Raw genomic sequence first — 14571 nt, forward strand, 5'->3', positions numbered from 1 at the left:
ATTTAGGTGAGATACGCTTATTGATTTCAGTAAGTTTTAAATTAAGCCTAATGTGCAGGTACTCTTGAATGCTCTTTAGAAGGTGTAGTAGTTAGTATTTATGTGAAAAATACAACTCCTGGAGAGAACCTCTGTTCATCAACACCACCATTTTTAATGAGCCTCTTTTTACTGTTTTCAGCACCATGAATAATGTCTAAAATAAAATAAATATAATATAATATAATATAATAAAATAAAATAAAAGAAAAGAAAAGAAAGAAAGAAAACAAAAGAAAGAAAGGCACTTTTCTGCAAGATAACTGAGTGAAGACTGATCAAATAATGGCTGGAGCAGAAGTAAAAATGGTTGACTTTATCCCTTGATCTCCCCGAGAGAAGCTTCTTTGAAAGCTGAATTCAGGTAAACTTATATTAATATTTGTTTTGAAATGTGAAAACTTTAGGTAACAAAGTTGCACATATCTCTCAGACTTTGCTTTTCTGTTGGAAAAACAAAGTGAAATTGTTTAAGGACTTTTGTTTTGCAATTTCCCTCCTTTTCTGTAATAGTTTGCAAAACTGCATGAAATGGATGATAATAATAACAATAACAAAAACAGCAACAACAACAATAATAGTAATAATGAATCTAGGTTTCCTGCAGAAAGTATTATCACTTTAAACTAAATATTTTGGCTAAAAAAACCAAAATATTTTGTTTCAGAACCATGATGTTGTGCCTGATAGATCTTATGCAGCAAGTTCTCCTGTAACGCTTAGTTCTTTGGTCATACTGCATTTTCTGTACAGTGCCACAGTCAGATACTGCCTTGGTGTATTACACACAAGAATTGATGGACTTGTCTCTGTATCATCGTAGAAATGTAGTAAGAAAAACAAACAAACAAACAAACTTTAATATGAAAAAATCACAGATGATATGTGAAACAAAATATTAGTTAAATATACAAAGCATGTAAGTTTCCACAGGGCAGAGATAAAGATGTCATATAGTAGTTACTGCATCAGGGATGGAATTCAGCAATAAAAAGGAAACAGGCCAAGATTCTGTGGACAGGGGAATGCCCACTCTTCCTCCAATTTTTAAGTTCCTTCATGAAGAAATATTCAATATGTAAATGTTACCATCTCATCATTTACAGTTCTATATTTCTTCAATACCTGGTGAAATACATGTCCCTAAAGATTTCACTTACTTAAAAATATTATTTAGTAGTGCCAGCAGTTTTGCTCAGAGTTCACAGAACAGACTGATCTCCGCTGAAAAACCTCAACAGCTGGGGGATATACACATAGCTTTGGGAGACAAAAGCATGAATTACATAAGTTTAAAAAGTTTCTTCTTAGAAGTACAAATGCATGTTAGGTGTCAGCATTTCAAATTCAATAGTCCTTTTTAACTTAGGAGTTGAAGTCTCATTTTCAGAAGTGATCACAATACTTAAATATGCCATTTTCAGAAGAGACCACAATACCAATATATGCAATACCAAGATGGTCAAGGCACTGAAGCGTATCTCCTATGAGAAGAGACTGAAAAAGCTGTGACTGTTCATCTTGAAGAGGAGGGTTAGAGGAGTTCTTATCAATGTGTATAAATACCTGAAGGGGGTGTACAAAGAAGACAGAGCCAAGTTGTTTTCGGTGCTACCCAGTGACAAGATAAGAGGCAATGAGCACAAAATGGAACACAAGAGGTTCCATTCAAATATCAGGAAGCACTTTACTGTAAGGATGACAGAGCACAGAATAGTTTACCCAGAGAGATAGCAGAGGCTCTCTCCTTTGAAATTTTCAGAAGCCATCTGGACATGGTTCTGGGCAACCTGCTCTAGGTATTCTTTCCTGAGCAGAAGGGTAGGAACAGATGACTCCCATAGGTCCTTTCCAACCTTAACCATTCTGTGTATTCCTTGATTTTGTAAAAGGATCTTTGAATGATGAGATTTGGATTTTTGCAGGCGAAATCTTCAAACATACTTTACACTTAAAATGTCCAAATGTGTGGTAACTGCTTTCTGAAATATAAGACTAGCTTTGCTGGAAAGTGAGGGTCTCTTTTCACTGCTGTTTTACTCCAAAATGGAAAGGGCAAAAAATTTTTTCAAAAAATCTTATAAATAAATAAATAAATAAATCTCAAAGATTGGTGGGTCCGGAAAGATGTTCCTAGATCTCCTACTGACATCCATGACTTCACTGACTTGCTGCCTAGCGTTGATATGTGCATACTCTGGCAATCAATTTTAAAATCCTTTTCTAGTAGTAGTTCTTTAGTAGAAGTTTTGTCAAAAGGATCCTCTTGTTATAGTTAAAAGATTTATGACTTGAGACTGTACTGGGAAAGTCATTTGAAATACTTGGTGTTAAACTTGGTTGATATGGAAGTGATGGGTGGAAAGGATTAAAGAATGAATTCTAGTTTGTGTGTTTGTCTGAGAAATACTAAATCATTTTAGATCAAGTTTAAAAGAGAAAAATAGGGCTATGGTCACATGAAGTGTCAAAGAAGCAAACCCCAAATTAGTCCAGCTGGGATAAAGATGAATTTTACTCCAAGATTAAGCATATCCTGGGCTGTTTACGAAAAGCCATCTTCTATAATAATTGGTGTGTTTTCCATTTATTCAAGCCTTAAAACCAGAATTTCCCAGATTTCTAGTTTTAATTTGTCTGTCTTTCCTTCCTCATATTTGACTCTGCAGAATGTGAGTGGACCACTGTGAGCAGTCACACCAATTCAAAACAATTAATGGGGAAAGGAAAAATATCCTATAGCCATATAAATTGTCCTGGTTTTGGATAACTATTTTAGCTGTTATATTACATTTTTAACTGTTTGAGCAATTGCTGGAAAAGCCCACAAAAAATGTGTTTTCTGAATATCTTGTTGACCAGAAACGGCTTTTGATTTTTTATGTGCTTTATTAGCTGGTGCATTTTCCAACATAAAATTATTGTGATCTTTATATACATATATATATATCAAGATAGAGGTTTCAGCTACTGTATTTGAAATAGAGATATGTTTAAAGATTATTTAGGTCTTCTCCATTGCATTTGGAAAGGAAAATATGTTAATATTTTAACACTGATTTTTAAATGAAAAGTTTGCAGTTAACACCTCCAAAGAATTATGTATATTTAGTCAGTGTGGGAGTCAGATCCCTAGCTGATGTAAATTAGCATTGAATTGAGTGAAATACTGCATATTTACACCATCTGAAAATAGGTCTTTCTACTTTCTGTACACCTCAAATAATTCATAAGTAAACAAAATAAGCCATTCAATTTACAGAATACAGTCTCCATATTATATTCGCCATGAAGTCTATTACTACCTTCATTGTTTTAAATATGTTTAATTGTCATTATTTTGTTACTTTAAAAACCTACCTAACTCTACTAAAAAAAAAATAAATATGTTTTTAAGATAATACCTCCCCAAATGCAGTTAATTGTGTCTACAGAACTGCTGAATAAATTTCATCATCTTTTTGTTTTGTACTAGGAGATATATATTTATATGGAAACAGAAATTGTATTGACAATACTTTGCTTTTCTAATTAAAATATTTTATGCGAATTACATAATTTATTTTTGAATTCTGATTCAAGGTATACCAATGTATATTTTAGGATTTTCTTTTCTGTTCTTTTTGAAAAAAATAATCTTGGAGCTCTGTCTATTTTTCCCTTATGAAATCTGCATATACATATAAAATGAAGGTGATTTGTACTGAGAAATAATTTCATTTTGCTACCCATTGTGTACCTAATTTTAATCAAGCTCAAGTTGCACTTTATAAGACCACTGTAAGTATCTTTCAGTCTATTTGTGAATGAAACTGTTCGACATTCTCTCCAATATTATGGAAAAAAAAAAAAGTAGAATTTAGGTTAATTTAAATCTGACTTTTGACCAGCACTGCAAGTACAGGTTCTGAAATGACAGAGGGAAATAAGAGGTAGCAGTTATACTAAATTGTCCAAGTGTCTCTGGTTAAAAAGGAGAATAGTTGGTACTGTTTTTGACAAAATTTGAAATATTTAACGTGGAGGGTTATTTACCATTTATAAGACAAACCACCCACAGCATATTACGGGTAATTGTAGAATTACCTGTAATTCTACAGGTAATACCTAAAGCATTGTAGAATCTGTTGAAGCATAATTGTATTTATAATCTTATTTTCTACGTGAGGTTATTAGGAAGCCAACTTGAAAATCATTTAACTTCCAACAGCATCTCTAATGCTTTCTATTTTGTTTCAGACTTGTTTGTGGCTTGTAGACTGTATCCATTGTGCTGATATATAGAAAGTTGAAGAGAGAGTTTAAATTGTGAGATTAATATTGTTAAATACATCTGTAACTACTCTATAGTATTTGACTGTATTGGCTATGATACAATTAAGATTTCAAAGAAAAGCTAAAGACAATTCGTACATAAAATAAAATCTCTTTTGAAGCTACTTGAAGAATAAATAGATATTTTTAAGAATTTACCCTCAAGCTATGGCTGTACTTTTTGTATTAATGGAGTTATCAGAACAAATAAATACTTATTTAAGAAATATCCTATTGGCCTTAGAAGGTAGTATGTAGTTCTCTTTGAAATATGTATCTAAATGACAGAGATATCCAACTGCCACTATGACATGCACAGAAAGTTGTAGAAATGTGACCAAAGATACGTGTCTTATTTCAAATAACACGAGACACAGTCCAAAATTTTCACTGAAATTAAACAAAATTTTGTTCTGAGAGCCAAAAACTTTTATATTTGTAAATTATTATTTTTTTCAATAGCATTGCATATTGTTGACATATGTGACTAGTAGAGAGAATGTATCAGAAAAGCAAAAATATATGTTTTATTTGTAGCTCATCTGAGAGTTTATTTTTATATCACTTTATTCTAGACTTTGTAGAAATTGGGCTGGGACAGATTCTGATTCCTAAGCTGAACTACTACTATAATCTACTTAAAGTATGTCTACCACAAATTTTGAGGGAGTAAATAAAAAAAAAAATAAAAGATGGTTGCTTTTAAAACTCCTGTGAGGTGAGTTCATTTAAGCATGTATATTATTTTAATAAATATTCATTTTTAATGGTATTCATATTATTTCCATAACTTTCAGTGTGGTTGTGTTATTGTGTTATTTGTATTTTGGATTACTTTTTCTTTTCTTTTTTTAATGTGGTTCATGAAAGGATTTTTCAGATTTTATTGTGCTTACATGTAGATATATATCTATATACACCCGTAGACCATCAATGAAGGAGGAAACACTATTATGTAAGAATGTTGAAGATGCATTTTAAACTGAAAAAAAAGTTGTTTTGGTGTATCTCTTCTAGGATTCTTTTCGGATTCTCCTATGGTATCTTCACCTATAACATAAAATTTAACATCATGGTTTGCAGAATTTATATTGTGAACAGTTTACTATGTCATTTCAAAAGAAGGAAACTGTCTGGTTTAATTTAATTTGTCACCATGATTCAGGATGAAAAAAGGGTCTGTGAATATTTCCACTCTGGATATCCAACCTCAGCTTTATTATATGATGATTTGTTTAGAACAAGGTAATTGACCTTCTGTTGAGGAAATTCCCCTTGTAAATATTCCAAGATGTTAAGACAGTGCAAGTCATTAATCATGTTTAAAAACCTGATCGAAATCATTGGTGTGATGATACAGTGTTTGTTTATTTGTTTGTTTGTTTGTTTTTGCCATGAAAATAATAATAGTAAAACAAGAGTAAAAAAAAACAAAGACTAAGCTATACAAAACAAATGCAAACAAGTAGACAATTAGTAAGATAAAATTAAATCTTCAATATCTCAAATGCATAAAATAAAGATAAAAGAGAGACAGACAGACAGAGAGAGTTTAGATGCCCCACTAACCTGGGCCCAAACACACAGTTGAACAGAGGAAATTATCAAAACAAGGTCCGGAGAGAGGAGTTTCTGTGTTAATCAGAAGAAAGGAAAATAATGCTAAAAGTCTCGTGAGGAATTTCTTATGATACTCTGATGGACCTTTTGGAAGAGGTAAGAAAGAATGATGTGTGCAGTAGTAGTGGTAGCAAGTAGTGAGGACGTCAGGGTCACACAGCATAAACAACATGTTGAAGCTTGCAGGGAACTTGGAGATTAATATAAGCAAACATGATGTTCCTTCATTACAAGCTCTGGGTCTCCTCTTCAAGAGTTATTATTAATTTATATTATATGAGTGTATGACACACAATGTTATGAAATATTCTCTTTGTGAGGATAAGAAAAGTTACAGATGTTACAGTATTTGGACCTGTACAATAGCTTAAGACAAAATGATGCTTAAATGTCTAAAAATTAGGTTTTCAAGTCTGTGTGTTTTTTCAAACATGTATACTGTAGTGCAAGTAAATGACTGCCGGGTGCACAGGTAGATGTGAGCAAGTCTAGAACTAGCTAGTTGGACTGAATGTATAATATGACACAGCCTTTTCTTCCTACTTAGCTATGAGCAGAATTTTGATGCTTGAATTGATGTCAGTGCTGTTGCAGATTTACTGGTATTGTCCAACCTAGCTAATGGAAGGCTTGTCCTAGTGTACCTGTCCAATCTGAATCATACTTCTGCGTTATAGCAAAAGATGACAAACTCAGTTGTAACCTGGACCATGACTCACTGCTATTTGCACACACTTAGCAGAATGGCAGATATCTTGCCTTTCCAGAAGGAAAGAGAAAGAGTCATCCTGCTAGGTCTTTAATGCGTCAGATCGCTTTGGTGTTTGTTGTTTTGTTCAGAAGAGCAGAAGAAAGAACAATTAAGCTCAAATTGATTCTACTTTTTTTTTTTTTTTTTTTTTTTTGATATCCAACTGTGAAATACTGTATAAATATTGTTTAATTACTGGTAAAAGACTTGTAATTCCATCATTCCTTTTTCATCTGCGTATGCTTTAAGATTTCATTTACTCTTTTACTGGTTCAGAATTATGGCAGAGGAAATAGAATGCAAACACATTCAAGAAATCATACTGGATTCTAAATGACTTTGCAGATTGACTGTGCATGTTTATTTTTCCTTTTAAACCCAAAAGGCCTGAATAAGATCTTTAGAACTAATTTGAGGTTCTCCTGTTAGAAAATCTCGGACATAGCTTCTAAAGAGTCCATGTGTTTTCTTGCTTCTGCTATTAAAGAATATGTACTCCAGAGTAGCTGGTGGTATGTAACAGTTGTGGAACTGACTGCTCGCCAATGAGAAAAAGGGTATGCAGTCCAGAGCTTTACAAGTAGTCTCAATAGCTATTGTTGCAGTACTGCTGAGCAATCTCTTCAAATAAGCTTCATTAAACTGTAGTTCTGATAATCATCTTGGATTCCTTGTCAGTTTTATATCTGAAGTGGGGGCTTAGGGAATTTTACTGGAATTATTTACATTTGTTTTGCTTTGCTGTTGAAGTGCTATATACTCTAATACTTTTAGGAGAGGCTGGCCTAAAATAACAAGCATAATTTGTTTAATTGTCTGTCTAAACATGAACTCAGTAAATGAACCGTCATTAGATTGTGTGATTTACTGAAAGCAACCATCCAGTCTCTGGTAAATTAACTGTCCTAAGTGCTTCTTCTATTTGCAGATACTAAGCATTACAGAGGAAGAACAAGGAAACTTCACCCCTTCATTCAGTGACTTGGTGTGCTGTTTATCACTTAATGCACCAAAGAACTATGCTAATGACCTTCATTATGCTTATGCTTCATTATACCTTCATATCTTATGTTAAACCCTCTTAGCACCAAGAAAAGCAGCACTTGATTCCAAACCGACTTGTGGCTGGATTTTGGTTTAAAAATGCTATAGAAAGGAAGGGCAGGAGGAGGATGATATTAAGATTAGAAATACTTTATACACAACTGTATGAAGGATTACTATTTCAAATAGCATTATTTATTTATTTATTTAATATTTAAAACTTAATCTGGCTTTTGTTTGTGCAGATCCATACTGGCCCTTAATGCAAGATAGTAAATAACTTGAACATGCTGGCTTACAATGCACATGCTCAAGGGAATATGACTGCTTCCAATGTGTGAAGCAGGTGTCCACGAACATATTTACATTTGGATGGAAGAGATATAAAGAGTTTAGGTGAGTGGTCCTTTAACTGAAGCACTTTTGCACTGAGAGAAACCAGTGTGGCAGAAACAGATACTTTTTGCAGTTTATTTTCCTTCTGGTGATTAGGACATATCGGAGCACAATGTCCCTTCCACTTTTTCCAGGGACAGTGCAACAATATAAACCTATCATCTATATCAGCAACAGGCTTGCTCCAATAAATAAAAATAAAAATGAATAATAAATAAAATAAATAAAAATAAAAATAAAAATAAAAATAAAAAAGAATTAAAAAATAATAAAAATAAAAACAAAAATAAATAAATAAAAATAAAATAAAAATAAAACAGGCTAATAGAAGCCACACTGGATTGGATTTAAATATAATTTTTTCTATTCTATGGATGCTGCTGAAGTGATAGAGAGTCCTTGTTGGTACTAGAAATTGTAAAAAGTAGAAAATAATAATAAAAATATATACTGGGCACTAGTGGAATAGAAGTATACAATTATAATAAGAGCATTTTGAAATGTTGTTTTGGGGGATACTGGTTACTCCTGTCCTTGGTTACGTTGTTGTCCTTGAGGTGGATACTGTCTTATTCAGCAGTAGATTAGTACCCTTCTCGTAATCTCTCTTTACTGTTTTGAAACAATGAGGTGGTGGAAAATTAGTCTACAAATCTTGTGTAGGGCATGTAAAAGATCCTGAGATCATTGGCCAAGTGACAGCTCAAGACACCTGAATCTCTTGCCATAGCTGTGTTGAACTGGAAAATTCAAACCAAATTAAATTGTTCTATAGGTTTGAATTGGTTTATACATTAAAAATTATAATATTGATTTAAAAACAATTCAGAAATGAAGGAAAACTTACCACCACTCAGGAAAATGTGGACTAGATGCATATGAGTCCTAGACTAAGGCACTCTGTCAGTATGGGTAGGGTAATATTGTGAAACATGTATGTAGCCGTTAATCTAAACTTCACAAAAAGTATGGCTCACTGTTCCTGATAACAATTAAAAGGAAGTTGTCTTACCCTTTCATAAGTAGACTGATATTATTGTTTTGTACTGTGGTTTGTGTAATATTCTTCTTAACTGTAATTTTGTTTGTGAACACTATATGAAGCCCTGATGCTTCAACAGAGTAGGAAAAAGAGAACTCAAAGAACTGTGCTGGGTTGTGTACCTAAGTCCTGACCAAGTAGTGTATCTAAGCCAAACCAAGTAGGGGGGGGATTTTTTGGTCTCCTCTTCTGTTCCAAAAGTGAATCCCTGTAAACTGAGAGTGTTCCCATTCAGTGTAACTGAATAGCTAAACAACGTTAAAAAGGTCCTATGCTCCCTTTCTTTCTCACATTATATTTTAAAATGTATTTCTTTGTCCTTTTTTTTTTTTTTGCTTCTCTCTTTAAAAACTTTTAAAAATATAGTATAAATATCTTTCATAATCTTGCCTCCAAATGGTGTCTACGTTTCCATTCTGAAAAAGCATCTGTGTGGTTTACTGACCTTTGTGTCTCTAAAGCCCACCAGATTTCAGTGGCTGGGAAAAAAATGAGAATTTGAACGTTCTTTTCTCCTGTTTTCTCCTCTTCTACTACCTTCCAGCATGGGTAAGATCAAAGAGAAAAATAAGACAAGAAAAGAACAGATGGACAGTAATGGGGAGCCAGATGCAGAACCTACACTGTAGTCCCACAGACTGTGAGGTAAAAGAATCACAGTGATGAGAAAGTTGGAAATGAACGTAGGTTGTTTATTCATGAATAAAGCTTTACCACCTATAGTGTGATACACTAAGGAGCTCTAATAGAATAAAGGTGTTTTGTTACGCTCTTCTGTTTGGGAAAAATCACAGCCTGCAAAGAAGGTCTTCTCATTAACAGAACTTGCATATGCTTGGTTGCACATGTTGTACAGAACACCAACAAATAGATACCAAGTAATTTAAATTTGCTTCTTGGCTGCAGCTTATGACTAAGTAACATATAGAAGTTTAACTTCCGCACAGTTGATTGGAACTGACTCTAAATATTTAAATTCTGTAGATCCATGATGAAATTTAATAAACTCCTTGTCTATTCTAAAGCTGTGATACAGGGCAGAAGAACAGCACTAAAATGGTAAAAAGTTGCCTCAAAAATCTTTGAGCTCAAAGAGCTCAAGGTTGCTTCTCTGCAGCATGTGAAAAGTATCCTTATTTTGGAGCATTGACAGGAGAGAAATACACAAAAATGACTGAGTCTATCTAGGAGTATTTCAATGTCTCTATGTCCACAGCATACAGAACTGGAAGGCCTCTATAAGGTCTCCCCAGAACCTTCTCATCTCCAGGCTGAACATCCCCAACTCGCTCACCCTCTCTTCAAAAGAGAGGTTCCAGTCCTCTGATCAACCTTGTGGCCCTCCTGTGGACCCTCTCAAACAAATCCATGTCTTTCTTATGCTGGGGCCCCCAGAGCTGAAAAAACTACTTCATGTGGGGTCTCATGAAAGTGGAGCAGAGTGGGAGAATCATTGCCTTCAGCCTGCTAGTTACAATTCTTCTGATGCATCCCAGGATATGGCTGGCTTTCTTGGCTGCAAACACACATTGCTGACTCATGTTGAGCTTTTCATCCACCAGTAACCCCAAGTCCTTCTCTATAAGGCTGCTCTCTACTCAGTCATCACCCAGCCTGTATCCATGTTTGGGATTGCCCCTACCAAGGTGTACTACCTAGCACTTGGCCTTGTTGAACTGCATGAAGTTTGCATGGGCTCACCTCTTGAGCCTGTCAAGGTCCCATGGGAAGGCATCTCTTCCCTACAGCATGTTGACTGCACTTTTTAGCTTGGTATCATCCAGTCTTGCTGACAGTGCACTCAATCCAACTATGCATGTTGCAAACAAAGATGTTAAATAGTGCTAATCTCAGCACAGACCCCTGAGGGACATCACTTGTCACTGGCTTCCACCTGGACATTGAGCTATTGACTCTCTGAGTACAACCATCCAGCCTTATACACTGAGTGTTCCATCCATGAAATCAATGTTTCTCCAATTTGGAGACAAGGATGTCCCCCGGAGGTCAGTACGGGGTCCAGTGTTGTTCAATGACCTGGACGATGGAACGGAGTGTACCCTCAGCAGGTTTGCTGATAACACAAAGCTCAGAGGAGTGGGTGATACCGCAGAGGGCTGTGATGCCATTCAGAGGGACCTTGACAGGCTGGAGGGTTGGGCCGAGAGGAACCTCATGAAGTTCAACAGGGACAAGTGCAGGGTCCTGAACCTAGGGAAGAATAACCCCAAGCACCAGCAGAGGGGTGTGACTTGCTTTAGATCAGCTTTTCAGAGAGAGACCTGGGAGTCCTGGTGGACAGCAGCCTGACCATGAGTCAGCAATATGCCCTTGTGGCCAAGAAGGCCAATGGTATCCTGGGCTGCATTTGGAAGAGTGTTGCCAGGAGGTCAAGGGAGGTGATCCTCCCCCTCTACTCAGACCTGGTGAGGCCACACCTGGAGTCTTGTGTCCAGTTCTGGGCTCCACACTACAAGATGGACATAGAACTACTGGAGCAAGTTCAAAGGAGGGCTACGAAGATGATTAGAGGACTGAAGCACCTGTCATATGAGGACAGGCTGAAAAAACTGGGCCTGTTTAGCTTGGAGAAGAGGAGACTGAGGGGAGACCTCATAAACATGTATAAATATGTGAGGGGAGGTTGTCGAGAGGATGGAGCTGGACTTTTCAGTTGTGCCCAGCAACAGGATGAGGGGCAACAGGCACAAACTGAAGCACGGGAGGTTCTGGCTGAATATAAGAAGTCATTTTTTTTTGCTGCGAGGGTGACAGAGCGCTGGAGCAGGTTGCCCAGAGAGGTTGTGGAGTCTCCTTCTCTGGAGAAATTCAAAACCCGTCTGGATGCCATCCTGCGCAATGTGCTCTAGGTGATCCTGCTTGGCAGGGGGGTGATCTTCAGAGGTTTCTTCCAACCTTGACCATTCTGTGATTCAAACTGTGATGTTGTGTGAGACAGTATCAAATGCTTTGCACAAGCTCATGTACAGGACACTTCAGTTGCTCTTCCCTCATCCACTAATGCTGTAACCCTGTTGTAAATGGCCACCAAATTTTTCGGGTATGATTTGTCCTTAATGAAGCCATGTTGGCCGTCACCAATAACCTCTTTGTTTTCCATGTGCATAGAAGAATCTGTCCCATAGTCTTAAAAGGCAAAAAAATGAGACTGACTGGCCTGTAGTTCCCTGTGTCTTCCTTCCTTTTTTAAAAATGGGATGTATTTTTCATCTTTTCCAGTCAGTAGGAACTTTACCAGACTCAGATACAATGTATAGTGGCTTAGCAACTTCATCAGCAAATTCCCTCGTGACTCCCGGATGCATCTCATTAGGTCCCATGGACTTGTGCATATGCAGCACTTAGCTGGTCTCACACCTAATCTTCTCCAACAGTGGGCAGTACTTCATTCTCCCAATCCCTGCTTTTGGATTCTGTGACTTGGGTGGTGAAGTTCCAGTATAGCTGAGTCAGGTGATATTTCTCTAACATAGAGATGCCATTTCAAGGGAAACAGTATCTTGGACTTAAATTTTCACAGGAATCTCAGGTCTTGTTTGTAATAAATAGATTAGACTATTTCATGCCATCAATATTTCAGGACTTCTCATTAGTAGAGAACTCTTCTGGATGCATATGACTTTTCTCCTGAAAAGTGAGCAGACTAGGGTGATAAACAATACAATCATTGAGTACTTCATATTATGTCCAAACAGAGGATGAGAAGAAGCAGAGAATGCATAATAATGGCTAAAGTATCAAAGAGGAACTTTTCCTTTTCACAGAAATAATCTTGAACATATCAGCTCTCCCAGGAACTATCAAGTCAAATTCAAGATTCCAGCACTTCAAAATAAATAAATAAATAAATAAATAAATAAATAAATAAATAAAATCTAGGAACTGAACGTTCTAAAAATCCATATGAAAATGAAACTGTTGAAAGCTACGGTAAACAATTTATACTTCTACTGCACTGATAAAACTCATCAGTGAAGTCAGAAAGGCAGAAACTAAGGATCAACATGTGCTTCTTCAGGATTAAGAATTGTCATATATAACCATGTTCCAAAATGAATGTATGTGTCTTTGGGCTTCTACAACTGAAATAACAATGTGCATATGTAATCTGGTTCAGTGACAGTAAACACACTGATAATAATTCATTTCTTGTTTTTCCTTCTCCTTGGTTCATTTAGCCAACAGAAGATAAAATCTTTCATATTTACACTGAGAAATTCAGTGTACATTTGTATCTCTGTCTTCTTGCCCCCAGAATACTTCATTCAGTTCAACAAGAACATTAGTTGAAAGAAAAAGCAGAAGAATCGTACAGGGCCAACTTTTTACTCTTTGTTTATCAAACTACTTACTCTCTAACTGGTTTCCTGGCCCACTGCCCTGATACTGGTGCCAGTCACTCTAATCAATGAGATCACAGTTTAATTCTTATCATTGCATTGTTCATGAATCTCAACAATTCATTCAGCCATTTAGACCAGGGATTCTGCAAAATGCTTATCTAATAGACATCTTTTCTACTTGGATTTGATGGACCTCTACTAGCAAAATTAGCCACCAGGTGACAGTGTTGTTCCATTCCAATAGAAAACTGGACATTTTCTTAGGCAGAAAAAGAACAAGAGGTTTTAGAGGGGGAATTTTAACAAAATTAAAATTTTAGATATCCACTTTTTCTGTGTATGTTTTTTCTTCATTTTTTTTTTTTTTTCTCCTAATCCCATCTCGAGACTCAGGTAACTTCTTGGAGCAAAACTTATATATCAGTTTTAAGCTTTATTACATCATTTTAATCCCTCAAAGCAAGCTGGCAACAACTTTCATCTCAGAAGGAATTTCTCAGTGACTTGCTTTTCAGTTTCCTATTAGACATGATCTTTTTTGTCTGATAAGGGTTTTCTAGTGACATGCAATTTTAGATATGAATGTTTACTTGTTAAAGATTTTTCTTTTTCTTTTTTTTTTTTTTTAATTGGAGGGTGGGAGGAAGCAGTAACTAACATAAGAAGATCTGTGTCATTAACTCAAGCAAAGCAATACAATCAATTCTGTAAGCAAAATAATAATAATAAAAGAAAGAACATATAATGTACAAATTACAACATCTCTTAGTACATATAGTTTTGCCTGTGTCAGATTCTGTAACAAATCATAGTATTTAAAGTAATTGCTGATCTCATTAAGCAGCTGGATTGGCAGTAAACTTTTTTTTTTTTTCCTTTGGAATCATGAAACTTGTAATGATTTCTGATTTTACAATTAACATGTTTATGTGTAATATACACTTCTAAAACTGGTATTAATTTTCATATTTCCAGTACATTTGTAAATATATATCTTGCAC

The 14571-nt window shown here is 35.5% G+C and overlaps 1 long non-coding RNA gene across 1 annotated transcript in view; it reads left to right on the plus strand.

Annotated features, from left to right (window-relative positions):
• The first annotated feature begins 8021 nt into the window (after window positions 1-8021).
• Window positions 8022-14571, plus strand: part of LOC126913169 (uncharacterized) — a 48257-nt gene continuing 41707 nt past the window's right edge. The window contains exon 1 of the long non-coding RNA XR_007707796.1: window positions 8022-8164. This is a non-coding gene — a long non-coding RNA (uncharacterized LOC126913169). The remainder of the gene's footprint in view (window positions 8165-14571) is intronic.

The sequence above is a fragment of the Cygnus atratus genome, chromosome 2, assembly GCF_013377495.2.
Source record: "Cygnus atratus isolate AKBS03 ecotype Queensland, Australia chromosome 2, CAtr_DNAZoo_HiC_assembly, whole genome shotgun sequence".
In the NCBI taxonomy this organism is placed as follows: domain Eukaryota; kingdom Metazoa; phylum Chordata; class Aves; order Anseriformes; family Anatidae; genus Cygnus; species Cygnus atratus.